Here is a 17,700-nt window from a genome sequence, read left to right on the forward strand (position 1 = left end):
ACATTTGTTTAAAATAGTAAATGCCATATAAAATGGTTTCATGAATTTTTGTTTTAATATTGAAATCATAAATTCTAAAAATTCCCAATGAAATACTTTTTTTCTTGTATAGTGAGGAAGCGGGCAGTAACCAGGTAAGGAGGCTCTGCTGTTTGTCATATAATTCCCTACACTGGCTTACCTTGGTAAATTTGCCAAAATTTAGATCTGGCCTTCCATCTTATAGGCTCATCATCCCCTTGTTCTAATGCTCCAAGGATGCAACCATATCTGAGATGCAGATTTCCATTAACTAAGTTCACAGAGGTTTCTGTATTTAATTGGAAAAAAGAATTTATTCATTGGCAATGGGCAACACGACTTTAGTGGTTAAGAACTTTTAAAAATCTATTGGCCAGCATATTCTCCCTCTGTTGAATGGATTCAATGAGAAGCTAAATTACTTTTAGAAGATTGCCTGGATTGTGGATAAAGGTCAATAATTACATCATTGTAATGACTACTGACATGAAGCTAAAATAAAATCTCCACATAGGCATATATCTTCTTATAGATCAGCCTGGTCTCCTGGGAAGCAGTTATATGGGCCTCTGTGATTATTCAATTTACTTGCTTCCTTGGTTTACTGACAATTCCCTGGATACACTTGTCAGTTACGGATGCTTATCTTGATGATCCCATCATATCAGATGGAAAAAAGCACAGTAATTAGAACCAAGGTTGTTCCATATTTTAGAGGCTCTACTGATTTTTAGTGTCATTACCGATGTAAATGATAAGTGGATGATACATTTATGCATCCTGGGTGCCAGCAACTAATGGTGTGGTCCTCTGCATGGTACATTAATATGTATTTGGAATATATGACTGGAATTATCAAATAATAAAATCCTTGGTTTAGAAAGGACTTTCTAATTAAATTTCATACTCTTTGAAATGTTATAATTAAGAGACTAGAAATTATTCTCTAATTTTGCACATTAAGCAAAATAAAGTACTTTGCGAAGTGAGTAATGTTTTGGACTATATAAAGGTTTATGTAAAAAAATCAAACTACCGTGTAGGTTTAAAATTGTAGTATTAAATGATTATAATGTTTATAATGTAAAGGTTTAGTGAACTTTAAAATAGCAAACATATGCATAGTTTTAAAATTCATAATACTCAAAAACATAAAATGAACACTAGCACTGCTTTGCCACCTCTCCCTACCCTCCACCTAGTGCCACTCCCTGGAGACAATTAACAAAATGATACAATTTATTTTAAACTTTTTATTTTATCCTAAGATATATATGTGCATATTCCTTTTATTGAGATATAGTTTATACACTACAAAATTTACCTATTTAAAGTGTATAATTCAGAAATTTTTAGTCTCTTCACAAAGTTATGCAGCCACCATCATTATTTAATTCCAGAATATTTTCATCACCCCAAAAAGAAACACCTGACCCATTAAATACTCCATTTCCATTCCTCCCTCTCCTCAGCCCCTGAAACCACTAATCTACTTTCTGTCTCTATGGATTTTCCTATTTTGGACATTTCATGTAAGGAGAATTATATCATTTGTTGAAAAGGACATCTTTACCCCACTGAATTTTCTTGGCTTCTTTGTTAAAAACTGATTCTATATTATTTTGAAGGCATTGCTGTAGGCTTCCAGAGTCCAGAGTAAAACTTCAGAAATCCTATGCCCCTTTTACTGTCTATTCTTTATAATTTGACTATTTTTCCCTTTCTGGAAACTTCTAGAAACATTAATTAATTCTAAATATTTTGAAATTTTACTATCAATGCTTTGGCATAGGTCTTTTCTTTATGATGAGACTATCCTGACATTCAAGCTGTGGCAGTTTCAAAATATGTTTGCAAATCTTTGACTCTCTTCCAGTTGAGAGGTGGGGATCTTTGTACCATCTGCTTGAATCTAGGCTAGACTTAGTGACCCATCTATAACCAATAGAATGCATTAGAAATGATGTGTGACTTTTCAAGGTGAGGTCATAAAAGGTGATTGCAGCTTCTGTGTTACTTGCTGGGGCACCCAACTGGTGGCTTGAGCCACCATATCAGAAGTTTGACTACCCTGTAACCTCATCCTGTGTGGAAGCCCAGGCCACATAGAGAGGTCACGTGTAGTTCATATAGTTTGAGCTGAGGTCACAGCTAGAAGCAAGCATTAGTCACCAAATGCATGAGTGAAGACGCCATCGAAATGATTCCATCACTCAATTACTATGTCATCCTGAGGCATCAAGTGTTTCCAGTTGAAGACCCAGAAACTGTGGAGCAGTGACAAGTCATTCTTGCTGTGTCCAGTTCAAATTCCTGACCCCTGAAACCATGAACATAATAAAATGATTGTTTAAAGAATCATTTTAAAGAGTATTTAAGTTTTGGGTATTTTATTATTTAGCATTAGTAACCAGAGCACAAGGCTTTCAGTTCTGGGGAATAATAAGTTCCTCCTTCACTTCTCTCTTTCTGAGACTTCTTTTAATTGGATGTTAATCCACCTAATTGATCCCTAAATTTTATTACATTTTTTCTCTTCCATTATCATTTCTTTGACTTTTTTATTGTTATTTTTCTGAATATTTGTGTATGTCTGTGTGTGTGTGTGTGTGTGTGTGTGTGTGTGTGTGTGTGTAAGGGTAAGATTTCCTTAAATTTATCAAATTCCATTGTTGAATTTTAAGCATTTTTCATATTATTAATTTACTGTAGCTTTTCTTGTTCTCTGCTATATTTTATTATACTTTTTTTTTTTTTTGGCATGCATGCATTCAAGAGCTTTATGTTCCTACTCTAAGAGTTTAATTTTAGAGTTTTGATATTGTATTTTCTCTGACTCTTCTGGTTGTTTTCCTTTTGCTTGTTTGGTTAGCCTGTTTTGTTTTTTTTTTTTTTTTCCATTTGAAGATATTCCTCAAATGTTTGGTGATTTTTCACTATTTATTCATATTTAAGTGAATTCAAAGCTACATGCATATGTGAGCTTCACAGTAAGTAACTATTTTTATTAAAGCACCAGCTAATCCCAATATTTAGAGTTAATTTTTCTGGGGTCATTCCATTTTCCTAGAGAAGAAGGTTCAGGTAGTGTACACTTGACCGCGACTCATACTAGAAATAGTAAGGGGTGGGACCCTAGGAATTTCACCATTCATTTACTTCCCAGGGTTTCCTCTTGCTTCCTGCTACTCTGCTACTTCCCTCACACTAGTCTGGATCTTCTCTGGTTAAGTTACTCCAAAGAATAAATCACTGGTCTACTTTGAGGACTGGCAAAAAGTGTGGTCCCTTGGAGAGCAGGTCTGAGGCTAATAACATTCTATGCAGATCTTCAATAAATTTCCCTGTATTCTGTTCTATATTTTACATAACCTTGTCCAATACTTTCCACTCCCAAGCTTTGTGAACAGAATTATCCCTTTTCTTGTCAGTATAACTTTCTGCTCTGCATGTGCCCATGTTGTAGCTTTCTCCATTCTGCAGGGTCACACAACACAGACACACAAACACACACACACACACACACAGGCACAGGCACACAGACACAAATATATAGAAAAACAACCAACAACACAGAGATACAGATCATGGGAGAAAAAGGTAATAAAATTCAAAGATCAATTTAGGTGGACCAATATCCAATTGAAAGAAGTTTCAGAAACCAAAAAGAAGAGGAGGAAACTATGTCCCCAAAGCATCTGTACCATTATAATCTTCCAAAAATATACTGAAATGTCTCATCTGCTATTGTTTCCTTTCCTGCCTTCTTTGTACTTCTGGTTTTAGACTTAAAAAAATTCTTTACTGTTATTTTAGTGTTTGGGGGAAGAAATATTTGCAGCCATGTTTAATAAAAATTTTGCATATAAGTTTCAAAAATATGTAAGTAAATTTTGAGCTTTTAGGACACAGCATCTATAGCATTAATAACATGCTTGTTTATCCTACTATAAATAATATCGCAATATTTGATAGAACTTTACTTCCCTGGACCTCTATACAGTATTTGGATGCCTTTATTTTCTTTGCACCTTATTCTTTGGAAAAGTAGAGAAATATGTATATTTATATAGTATAAGTAGTTATATATTTCACATACCACATAATTTATTTTTGACATGACATTACATCTAAATCTATATTTCAGATTACTTGGAGTAGCTTTCTTTCCCTAGGGTAAGGGAAGAATTGGGTGATTCTTTCACTTTTAATGTTTTAGATCTGACTAGTAAATTTAATTAAAATTCTTTCTGTCTATAGTACACTTGGGGAATTTATTTAGATCTACTCTCAGAGCTGACTTACCCAAGAGACTACAAGTCAATTATAATTCAAGTTCTTCCTGTCTCATTAGTTGCTTGAATAATAACATAAGTGAATGATGGCCCAGGAGAGTAGAATTAGGAAGTGCTTGTCTCAGTCCCAGATGAGCTTCTTAGTCAGATAATCCTAAGTGTCCATTATTAGTTGACGCTGTGCCATATGACAGACTCAGTGATGTGCTGCTCACTTCGAGAAAAAACTGGTGGGGAGAAGCTATATCTGTTTTTAAGATATAAAGATCCAATTTTACTGGACAGCTGTAGCTTGGCAAATTACATTTCAACTCACTGAAAACTTTCAAGGGAAAGTCTCAGTAGTATGTCAGTTTTGCTTATTCTCCTCTTATAAATAGGTAAGTATTGTGATCTGAAAAGAGTTGAATTTTATGATTTTTTTTTAAATGACTGTTTCTACGTAACCAAAAATAACACCCAGGCCAAAATAATTTTGTGGTGTTATTCTTACAGTGAGCCATTCTTTGAAGCATGGAAAATAGCTGTGGACCCATCTACAAAATTCTAAAAATAATGATATGGATTACATATTTAAAGTAAGCTGCTTAAGAGAAATTATCATTTTATAAGGTATTATTCAAATGCTTTAAAAAAGAAAGGGCTAAGTACAAAAGTTGACTGAAATCAGAGTATTTTAAAGGAAATCATCAATTGTGCAATAACAATGTGAACAGCAGTCCCAGAAGAAATATGATTATTCCTCTATAGGTTTTCATTTTTTTTTAAATTAAGATATGTGTATATGTGATATGAGGAAAAAACCAGTTACCCTTTACACTAGTCTTTATAACACTCTGGAAAAGGTCAGATAATAGGTTAAACCCAGCACTACTTTCCAGTCCCTCCGGAGGAGGTGTTTCTGATGTGATTAGTGCTTGAATTTGATAATGTATTTAGCTGACTTGAAGCTGACATTCCTTACTTATAGCTCATCTCTCACCTATAAAATGTTGATCTTTACTCTTTGGAACATTAACCCTTATTCTCAAAAACCCCAGTATTTACAGATAACATGATGGCCTGTAGTAGCTTTTTAATTCTGTATAAATTTTGTGTCATTGTTAAATCCTCCCCATCTTGTGTTTATGCCAACTCTTCTCTTACAGAGGCACAAATACTGGAAAGGCCTGGATTTCTCATAAAGATATTGCTCCTTAATTTTTGTCCACAGAATTTATACATGTTTATATATGTTTATGTACACTTTCATACCTAATATGTGATATTGACTATGTATTTAATTTTTATGAGTCGATGGTTCCATGCACATGAAATGACTAGAATACAGGTGAGTCAAATATTCATGTTGGCTGTCTTGTTGAATGATGAGGATTGCCACATAAGCAGCTGCCTGTGGTGACTAATACTGTTCAGCAGAGGAAGCATGGCATTTAGCGTGCCTTTTGCAGGTTCACTTGCTAAGTGGAAACCTAGCTTCAATGAATACATCTCATATAAAGCATAATGATCCTAACTGAAATGCAGATAAGATTACTTTATAAAGTATTAGCATCATCCTTCTATGATGACATATTTTTTTTTTTTTTTTTTATAGTTTTGAGTGATTTTTATACAGCAATAGATAATGAATATACCTCCCTACGATAATAGATTTTATAAGCTAAGGCCAAAAGAGAGAATGCCTGTTGGGTAGGCAACCAACAGGGTTTACCCCATGCATAAGTAATAAATGTGTTAAAACAACAATGCAAAACCTATAAAAATAAAAATTTGAGGGCATTTTTCAAAGCATTATTTACAATAGTAAAAAGTTGGAGACAACCTAAAAGTCCAGTAATATGAAGATGGTTAAATAAATGATGGTCTTGCCCACTTTGAATGTTATATGGCTATAAAAAATCATATTTTTGAAGAACATTCAATGTCATGGGTCTATGTTCTTTTTTTTTTTTTTTTTTTTTTTTAATCATCATTTTATTGAGATATATTCACATACCACGCAGTCATACAAAACAAATTGTACTTTCGATTGTTTACAGTACCATTACATAGTTGTACATTCATCACCTAAATCAATCCCTGACACCTTCATTAGCACACACACAAAAATAACAAGAATAATAATTAGAGTGAAAAAGAGCAATTGAAGTAAAAAAGAACACTGGGTACCTTTGTCTGTTTCTTTGCTTCCCCTACTTTTCTACACATCCATCCATAAACTAGACAAAGTGGAGTTTGGTCCTTATGGCGTTCCCAATCCCACTGTCACCCCTCATAAGCTACATTTTTATACAACTGTCTTCGAGATTCATGGGTTCTGGGTTGTAGTTTAATAGTTTCAGGTATCCACCACCAGCTACCCCAATTCTTTAGAACCTAAAAAAGGTTGTCTAAAGTGTGCGTAAGAGTGCCCACCAGAGTGATCTCTCGGCTCGTTTTGGAATCTCTCTGCCACTGAAGCTTATTTCATTTCCTTTCACATCCCCCTTTTGGTCAAGAAGATGTTCTCCATCCCACGATGCCGGGTCTACATTCCTCCCCGGGAGTCATATTCCACGTTGCCAGGGAGATTCACTTCCCTGGGTGTCTGATCCCATGTAGGGGGGAGGGCAGTGATTTCACCTTTCAAGTTGGCTTAGCCAGAGAGAGAGGGCCACATCTGAGCAACAAAGAGGCATTCAGGAGGAGACTCTTAGGCACAAATACAGGGAGGCCTAGCCTCTCCTTTGCAGCAACCGTCTTCCCAAGGGTAAAACTTATGGTAGAGGGCTCAACCCATCAAACCACCAGTCCCCTATGTCTGTGGTCATGTTAGCAACCATGGAGGTGGGGTAGGCAAATACCCCTGCATTCTCCACAGGCTCCTCAAGGGGGCACTACATCTTTTTTTTTTTTTTTTTCCTTGTTTGTCTTTTTTCCTTTTTTTTTTTTTTTAACTTTCCCTTCTTTTTTAAATCAACTGTATGAAAAAAAAAGTTAAAAAGAAAACAAACATACAATAAAAGAACATTTCAAAGAGACCATAACAAGGGAGTAAGAAAAAGACAACTAACCTAAGATAACTGCTTAACTTCCAACATGTTCCTACTTTACCCCAAGAAAGTTACATAATATAGCAACATTTCAGTGAGCTTGTTCCTACTACATCCATCAGAAATTAACAGACCATAGTCATTTCTGGGCATCCCCAGAACGTTAAATAGCTTATCTGTTCTTCTTGGATTATTGTTCCCCCTTCCTTAATTGCTCTCTACTGCTAGTTCCCCTACATTCTACATTATAAACCATTTGTTTTACATTTTTCAAAGTTCACATTAGTGGTAGCATATAATATTTCTCTTTTTGTGCCTGGCTTATTTCGCTCAGCATTATGTCTTCAAGGTTCATCCATGTTGTCATATGTTTCACCAGATCGTTCCTTCTTACTGCCGCGTAGTATTCCATCGTGTGTATATACCACATTTTATTTATCCACTCATCTGTTGAAGGACATTTGGGTTGTTTCCATCTCTTGGCAATTTGAATAATGCTGCTATGAACACTGGCGTGCAGATATCTGTTCGTGTCACTGCTTTCCGATCTTCCGGGTATATACCGAGAAGTGCAATCACTGGATCGAATGGTAGCTCTATATCTAGTTTTCTAAGGAACTGCCAGACTGACTTCCAGAGTGGCTGAACCATTATACAGTCCCACCAACAATGAATAAGAGTTCCAATTTCTCCACATCCCCTCCAGCATTTGTAGTTTCCTGTTTGTTTAATGGCAGCCATTCTAACCGGTGTTAGATGGTATCTCATTGTGGTCTTAATTTGCATCTCTCTAATAGCTAGTGAAGCTGAACATTCTTTCATGTGTTTCTTGGCCATTTGTATTTCCTCTTCAGAGAACTGTCTTTTCATATCTTTTGCCCATTTTATAATTGGGCTGTCTGTACTATTGTCATTGAGTTGTAGGATTTCTTTGTATATGCAAGATATCAGTCTTTTGTCAGATACATGGTTTCCAAAAATTTTTTCCCATTGAGTTGGCTGCCTCTTTACCTTTTTGAGAAATTCCTTTGAGGTGCAGAAACTTCTAAGCTTGAGGAGTTCCCATTTATCTATTTTCTCTTTTGTTGCTTGTGCTTTGGGTGTAAAGTCTAGGAAGTGGCCTCCTAATACAAGGTCTTGAAGATGTTTTCCTACATTATCTTCTAGGAGTTTTATGGTACTTTCTTTTATATTGAGATCTTTGGTCCATTTTGAGTTAATTTTTGTGTAGGGGGTGAGGTAGGGGTCCTCTTTCATTCTTTTGGATATGGATATCCAACTCTCCCAGCCCCATTTGTTGAAAAGACCATTATGGCTCAGTTCGGTGACTTTGGGGGCCTTATCAAAGATCAGTCGGCCATAGATCTGAGGGTCTATCTCTGAATTCTCAATTCGATTCCATTGATCTATATGTCTATCTTTGTGCCAGTACCATGCTGTTTTGGCAACTGTGGCTTTATAATAAGCTTCAAAGTCAGGGAGTGTAAGTCCTCCCACTTCGTTTTTCTTTTTTAGAGTGTCTTTAGCAATTCGAGGCATCTTCCCTTTCCAAATAAATTTGATAACTAGCTTTTCCAAGTCTGCAAAGTAGGTTGTTGGAATTTTGATTGGGATTGCATTGAATCTGTAGATGAGTTTGGGTAGAATTGACATCTTAATGACATTTAGCCTTCCTATCCATGAACATGGAATATTTTTCCATCTTTTAAGGTCCCCTTCTATTTCTTTTAGTAGAGTTATGTAGTTTTCTTTGTACAGGTCTTTTACATCTTTGGTTAAGTTGATTCCTAGGTACTTGATTTTTTTAGTTGCTATTGAAAATGGTATCTTTTTCTTGAGTGTCTCTTCAGTTTGTTCATTTCTAGCATATAGAAACATTACTGACTTATGTGCATTAATCTTGTATCCTGCTACTTTGCTAAATTTGTTTATTAGCTCTAGTAGGTGTATCGTCGATTTCTCAGGGTTTTCTAGATATAAGATCATATCATCTGCAAACAATGACAGTTTTACTTCTTCTTTTCCAATTTGGATGCCTTTTATTTCTTTGTCTTGCCGGATTGCCCTGGCTAGCACTTCCAGCACAATGTTGAATAACAGTGGTGACAGCGGGCATCCTTGTCTTGTTCCTGATCTTAGAGGGAAGGCTTTCAGTCTCTCACCATTGAGTACTATGCTGGCTGTGGGTTTTTCATATATGCTCTTTATCATGTTGAGGAAGTTTCCTTCAATTCCTACCTTTTGAAGTGTTTTTATCAAAAAGGGATGTTGGATTTTGTCAAATGCTTTTTCAGCATCTATTGAGATGATCAATTGATTTTTCCCTTTCGAGTTTTTAATGTGTTGTAATACATTGATTGTTTTTCTTATGTTGAACCATCCTTGCATGCCTGGAATGAACCCCACTTGGTCATGGTGTATGATTTTTTTAATGTGTCTTTGGATTCGATTTGCAAGTATTTTGTTGAGGATTTTTGCATCTATATTCATTAGGGAGATTGGCCGGTAGTTTTCCTTTTTTGTAGCATCTTTGCCTGGTTTTGGTATTAGATTGATGTTAGCTTCATAAAATGAGTTAGGTAGTGTTCCATTTTTTTCAATGTTTTGAAAGAGTTTGAGTAAGATTGGTGTCAGTTCTTTCTGGAAAGTTTGGTAGAATTCCCCTGTGAAGCCATCTGGCCCTGGGCATTTATTTGTGGGAAGATTTTTGATGACTGATTGGATCTCTTTGCTTGTGATGGGTTGGTTGAGGTCTTCTATTTCTTCTCTGGTCAGTCTAGGTTGTTCATATGTTTCCAGGAAATTGTCCATTTCTTCTACATTATCCAGTTTGTTGCCATACAGTTGTTCATAATATCCTCTTATAATTTTTTTTAATTTCTTCAGGATCTGCAGTTATGTCACCTTTTTCATTCATTATTTTGTTTATATGGGTCTTCTCTCTTTTTGATTTTGTCAGTCTAGCTAGGGGCTTGTCAATCTTGTTGATCTTCTCAAAGAACCAACTTTTGGTGATATTTATCCTTTCTATTGTTTTTTTGTTCTCTATGTCATTTATTTCTGCTTTAATCCTTGTTATTTCTTTTCTTGTACTTGGTTTAGGATTGGTTTGCTGTTCATTTTCTAGCTTCTTCAGTTGATCCATTAGTTCTTTGATTTTGGCTCTTTCTTCCTTTTTAATATATGCGTTTAGTGCTATAAATTTCCCCCTTAGCACTGCTTTTGCTGCATCCCATAGGTTTTGGTATGTTGTGTTCTCATTTTCATTTGTCTCTATATATTTAGCAATTTCTCTTGCTATTTCTTCTTTAACCCACTGATTGTTTAGGAGTGTGTTGTTTAACCTCCAGGTATTTGTGAATTTTCTAAGTCTCTGATGGTTATTGACTTCTAATTGTATTCCATTGTGGTCAGAGAATGTGCTTTGAATAATTTCAATCTTTTTAAATTTATTGAGGCTTGTTTTATGTCCCAGCATATGATCTATTCTGGAGAAAGTTCCGTGAGCACTAGAAAAGTATGTGTATCCTGGTGATTTGGGATGTAATGTCCTGTAGATGTCTGTTAAATCTAATTCATTTATCAGATTGTTTAGGTTTTCAATTTCCTTATTGGTCTTCTGTCTGGTTGATCTATCTATAGGAGAGAGTGATGTGTTGAAGTCTCCCACAATTATTGTGGAAACATCAATTGCTTCCTTTAGTTTTGCCAATGTTTCTCTCATGTATTTTGTGGCACCTTGATTGGGTGCATAGACATTTACGATTGTTATTTCTTCTTGCTGAAATGCCCCTTTTATTAGTATGTAGTGGCCTTCTTTGTCTCTCAAAACATCCCTGCATTTGAAGTCTATTTTATCTGAGATTAATATTGCTACACCTGCTTTCTTTTGGCTGTAGCTTGCATGAAATATTTTTTTCCATCCTTTCACTTTCAGTTTCTTTGTGTCCCTGTGTCTAAGATGAGTCTCTTGTATGCAACATATTGATGGTTCATTTTTTTTGATCCATTCTGCGAATCTATATCTTTTAATTGGGGAGTTTAATCCATTTACATTCAACGTTAAAACCGTGAAGGCATTTCTTGAATCGGCCATCTTATCCTTTGGATTATGTTTGCCATATTTTTCCCTCTCTCTATTAATATCCTTTATTGTACCCATACCAAATCTCTTTAGTACTGAACCTTTCTCCAGGTCTCTCTGTCCTGTCTTTGTTTCTCTGTCTGTAGGGCTCCCTTTAGTATCTCCAGTAGGGCAGGTCTCTTGTTAGCAAATTCTCTCAGCATTTCTTTGTCTGTGAAAAATTTAAGCTCTCCCTCAAATTTGAAGGAGAGCTTTGCTGGATAAAGTATTCTTGGCTGGAAATTCCTCTCACTCAGAATTTTAAATATATCGTGCCACTGCCTTCTTGCCTCCATGGTGGCTGCTGAGTAGTCACTACTTAGTCTTATGCTGTTTCCTTTGTATGTGGTGAATTGCTTTTCTCTTGCTGCTTTCAGAACTTGCTCCTTCTCTTCTATGTTTGACAGTGTGATCAGTATATGTCTCGGAGTGGGTTTTTTTGGATTTATTCTATTTGGAGTTCGCTGAGCATTTATGATTTGTGTATTTATGTTGTTTAGAAGATTGGGAAGTTTTCCCCAACAATTTCTTTGAATACTCTTCCTAGACCTTTACCCTTTTCTTCCCCTTCTGGGACACCAATGAGTCTTATATTCGGACGTTTCATATTATCTATCATATCCCTGAGGTCCATTTCGAGTTTTTCAATTTTTTTCCCCATTCTTTCTTTTATGCTTTCATTTTCCATTCTGTCATCTTCCAGGTCACTGATTCGTTGTTCAACTTCCTCTAGTCTTGTACTATGAGTGTCCAGAATCTTTTTAATTTGGTCAACAGTTAGTCTTGCAATGTCTTCTTTATGCTCTTCTAGGGTCTTCTTGATTTCCTTCATATCCCGTACTAGGGTCTCATTGTTCATCTTTAGTTCTTTGAGTAGCTGCTCTAGGTGGTGTGTCTCTTCTGGTCTTTTGATTTGGGTGCTTGGGCTTGGGTTATCCATATCGTCTGGTTTTTTCATATGCTTTATAATTTTCTGTTGTTTTTGGCCTCGTGGCATTTGCTGAACTTGATAGGGCTCTTTTAGGGTTTGTAGACCAGTTGAAGTCCTTATCTCTAATTTATCAGATCTACAGCTTCGTGGAGTACACTTTCTCTAACTAACCAGCAGGTGGCGTCCACGAGCCACCTGTTCTCCACAAGCCAGATCTCCCCTGCTTAGCCTTTTTGGTGAGTGGGGGAGTGAGTCTTGTGGGGCCCAATTGGTGTACCAAGCTTGCGTGTGTAGTTGGTGTTGCCTGCCCTGTATGTGGGGCGTGTTTCTGGGCAGTCGGGGAGGGGGGATGGCCCTAACAATCAAATCTCCCTGATGATCCTAGAGTTTTAAAGCTGCTGCAATAGTCTAATCCTTCAGTTCAGTCCTGCCACAGTTTGTCTCTGCCACTGACCCACAAGTCTTTGGTATTGGCGTATGGCTCCTGAGACTTGCAAGTGGGCCCCTCTTCCAGGCTGTGCACCCCGGGTCCTCTGTTGAGGGATGACTGTGCTATGTCACAGGTGAGTGCCGTCCCCCCAGGGCAGTTCTGGGCTGCTGGGCTGTGTTGGGAGGCTCCCAGTCTGCTCAAATGATGGCTGAATGGGGCTCTGTTAATTCACACTGCTCCCCCTTCCCAGCTCTGGGACATTCAGCTGAGGTTGCAGGGAAGGCTAATGTCCACGCCCAGTTTTGTGGTGTGTGCCTGTTATTTGAAGCACTTCCGTCACACTGGGTTGTCTGGGGCAGCTCTGGGCTATGGGGCTGGCGATGGGCAGGAGTGTTTCCTGTCCACCAGGATGGTGGCTGTGAGCGGACACCCCCCTTTTCTTGGGAAGTTGTGTTGTTTAGTGAATTTTCTCAGCCACTGGAATATTGCCTTTTGTCTCAGAGCTCTCTTAGTTCTGCTCTTGACTTGACGTGCCCAAATTTCAATTCTTTGAAGCTTTCTGTATTGAGCTTCTTAGAGTAATTGTTTTAGAAAAAGCAAAAAGGATTTAAAAAAAAAAAAAAAACAAAAAAAAAAACGGCCCTCCTCAGAGATATAATGGGTTATTGAAATGCTAATAGACAAAGCAACCAGGGCCATTAAGGAAAGGTGCACAGGGCAGAGAGATCAGCTTTGCTTCGGGATTTGCATATGCGCCTCAAGGCCTGATCTCCGCCCTTCCCCTTTCTGTGTTCACCAGGACTCCAAAAATCCTCTGCTTTTATTTTGGAGTTTTTCGTGTTGTTTTTTTTTCTATGTCTGTCTCCTCTCTGCTGGGCTGGCTGCTCTCAGAGTCTCTGGTGTCTGGTCTCAGTCTATCTATGGTTGGAGTTTGAATCAGTAGAATGAGTTTCCGATAAGAGCAGCCACTGCAATTCTCCCTTCTCCTTCCCGGAGCTGACAGCCCCTCCTCCCCCGGGACTGAGCCTGGCAGGGAGGGGCGCGGGTCCCCTGGCCGCAAAAACTTACAGATTTCGCTGATCTCAGCAGTTCCACGTTTTCATGAGTGTTGTATGAAGTATGCCCAAAGACAGATTGCTCTGTGGTGTCCAGTCCACGCAGTTCCTGGCTTTTTACCTACTTTCCTGGAGGAGTAACTAAAACATACAGCTCACCAGTCTGCCATCTTGCCCCGCCTCCTATGATGACATATATTTAACTCAACTTCCTGTCTTTGTTGCCTGTCTTTGGATAGTATTTGTAAACAAATTAGGCTTACTGAAATTACAATTATTGAATAATAGTAATTACTGTCTATAAATTAAATTTCTTTATAAATATTTTACATAGATCCTAAACAGTAAACATTCCAACATAATAGATATATCCTCCTTCCCACAATCTGTTTCTTCTCATAGCTTGAAAACAAGATCTTGGTCTATGTAAGTCAATGTTCCTTTAGGCTAATATAAGGATCTAACTATTATCAAAGAGAAGATTATGCTGCCTGTGTTCTTCCTAGATTTCTGCTCACTTGAGCACTCTTAAAACACATGCTATCTATTCTTCAAAATACAATGGCAACTCTTTCTAATTGGTCTGGGCAGTCTATAATTAGTGTGCTTTGATAAAAGGCTGATTGGCATATTGAACAAGCTGTAGCCCAGATTTAAAAACAAACTGATTATGAATTGTAATTAACTGGACAATAGCCACAGAGAAAAGTCAACTCTTCTTACAATTATAGGATGAAAATATCACTGCTTTATTAAACAGAGGCTTTAAAATACTGTATTTTATTAGATGTGTAACTACCAGAATCTTTTTTGTAACAGCAGTTTAAGTACACTTAATTTCAATAACTATATAATAATAACCATGATAATAATAACTCCTCATATTTATTAAGCCCTTATTTTGTATTATGAAACACAATTACATTATATTACCTAAACTTTATAGTATGAGGTAGATATTATTATTTCCCTTTCACTATTGATGAAATTGACAATAGACGTGCAAACAAATCAAAACAGAGATTTTATTGGATCACCTTAATGTCTCCTTAAGTCATGGTACCCAGTGCTATACCTTCACCATAGAGATATACCTGCCACATAAAACAGGCTGGTGTCCTTGGGATGTCCTTTGATAACATGCAATAAAAATATATCTCATAACATGTTACAAAAATTTATGTAGGTAGGATTTTAAAATGAGAATAAGATTTATAGATTAAAAATATTGAGTAAAAATTACAATGAAAAAACTATGAAAATGAAGATAAAAAACTAGTAATAAAAAGAATAACAATGATTAGACAGTGAGATAAAATTTTAAAAAGTTATACAAAAACAATTAAAATGTCATCAGATGCTACAATGAAAAACTAAAACCATAGAAAGATATTAATTAGGATTCTAGCAAGTAGTGTGAGCCCTTGACAATGCTCTGAAATGATTCGGTAAAGGCCATTGCACAGCTCAGCATTGGGTTCATTAAAGTGTCTTCATAGCAGAAATTATTGATTCCATGAAAGAAGAAACTAGTCTACACCTATCCGGATACCTTTATCTGTCTATATTTTAGAGATTAACATTTCAGACTTCAAAGACAGAAAACTTCATAAACTGTTTCTGCTAGGTAGAAGGGACAATGTTATTTCCATTTTAACATAAGCTGAAGTACATTTTCGTGGTTATTCACGCCAAGATAGTCTATCTCAGTTTGAACATATGTCTTTATGAATCTGTCTTTGACCCCAAGAATAATCTTCAGGAACCAGAAAAATGAGCTCTGTGAGTCACACTGATGAGCGGTTTTAATAAGATAAGGTCTTTCAAGGTCTATTTGTTTTTGATGCTGCTGTGATGCCCTTTTCTAGATAAAGAAGAGATCAAGTCCACTCAGTAATTTTTGAATTCCATATTCAGCCTTTCTTTTGTTTTGAGTTAGGCAGTGGAGAATGATGTGGCAAACAGCATTGAGAAGGTAGGAGAATGAGTCTATGTGCGCTATGAATGCCTACAGCAATTTGTCCATACAAGAGAGAGTTGAAACCAGAGACACAGCAAGGGCAATAGTAGGTTGAGTCACATGTGGACAAGCTCTGGGCTATCGTAAAGGCCACAGAATAAGTCATCTGAAGGATGAGATGTATAGCTCTATGAACTGGAAAGTGAGAAATTCAGTATGATTCTACAGACAAAGATTTTAGATTAAGAGGCTTATTTTATACCTAACTTGTCCCCTCAAGGACCAGTCCCCTAGAGAGATAGTGATGACAGCAGAGTTTGGCTTTGGCTCCATCCCTGATCTTTGCTGGCTCAGATCAGCTTTTAGCACCTTCTTCTCCCCTGCCCATGTGCTCAATGTCTTAGTATCCAAAGCCATCTGATGCACCAGTTACCCACATGAGACCACAACTTTCTCTGCTTCCTTTGAAGCATATATGCTAAGAATTTTATCTCCACTCAACTCTCAGTTTAAACTGAATCTGATGTCAGCTGGGTTAAAAAGGAAAGCAATTAGATTATACTAATTGATACCAGAAGTATGAATTCCTGATAACCCCACACCCACTTTCAAATCCTTTGAGAAAAATTTGCAATTAAAATAAGACACTTTAACCCTATTAAATATTCAATTGATGATAATTCAGTCATTATGATAAAGCAAAAAAAGGGAAGAAAATATCAGGGCTTCCGAGAGAAACTTTGGGGTAAAGGGGCACATTTAATGTCTTTAAAGCACACAGTGTAAGTTGCTATGTACTTTATCTCCAAATCTCATTCTTGAGCACTCAGATTTGCTGTTTAGTACCTGGTCATTTATTACCCATGATTTCCCCACTTTCTTATATATCAACTAGTGTAATGTTTTATGTATAAGATTCATCTTGATTGGCTCCTTGATGAGAGTTTTGGTTTTGTGATGACACAAATTATTAGTATAGACCATATGACCAAAATTAGTATAAAACATGTCATGCTCCAGTTTCTTTCCAAGCCATAATAATTGAGTTTCTCCTCAGTACAGTAGTAAGTTTTTTTTCTTTTGGTAGAACAAGTTCTATTTTATTAAAAGATCAGCTATAAACAGGTGAAATGATCTCTGTAGATAAAACAACAAAAACAATGACAGAACTGTCAACATATTCCAAAATATGCTTGCTCATATACCTTCCATTGACTGAAGATTTTGGTTTGAAGATATTTAATGTACATATTTATTCTTAGTCTTCTCCATTACCTTGGCCAACCCCCATTAAAATAGGAAGAAATAACGTGTATGTAGCAGAGCTGAGATATGACCCTCCTATGTTTCCTGCTGCGTCTCTTTGTTCTCCAAGATTCTCTTCTTTTGCTAAGAGTTAAAGCACAATCTAGAGTGTCAAGCCCAAGGAAGTGGACATAAAATTGAGAATTGTAATATCTGAATATGAAGTGCATCTGGGAAAAAAAGTACAATAGAGAATAGGCAACACTGGGCAAACAGGTGGAGAAGTAGTCCGAAGAGATTCTCAGAAGCAAGAGAAGTCTAGGCTCAAAGTGAACAGTGTACACTTTTCATTCTACCACCCACAGGGTCCCTCCCATTTCTGTGAGTGCATGAATGAGAATAAAGAATACTAAACAACAGACCCCTACAGAACTGGGAGTAAATTCTAGCTTTGCTCCTTATTAGAATATGACTTTAGACAAGTACTGTTTTAACACCTTGATTTCCTAATGTAAAATAGTAGGGTTAAATATGTTTCCCCTACTTATTTTACATAGTTCTTGGAAGAATTAAATAAGATAATAGATGTGAAAATTCTTTATACT

Source organism: Choloepus didactylus, chromosome 5, assembly GCF_015220235.1.
Source record: "Choloepus didactylus isolate mChoDid1 chromosome 5, mChoDid1.pri, whole genome shotgun sequence".
NCBI classification, from domain to species: Eukaryota; Metazoa; Chordata; class Mammalia; order Pilosa; family Megalonychidae; genus Choloepus; species Choloepus didactylus.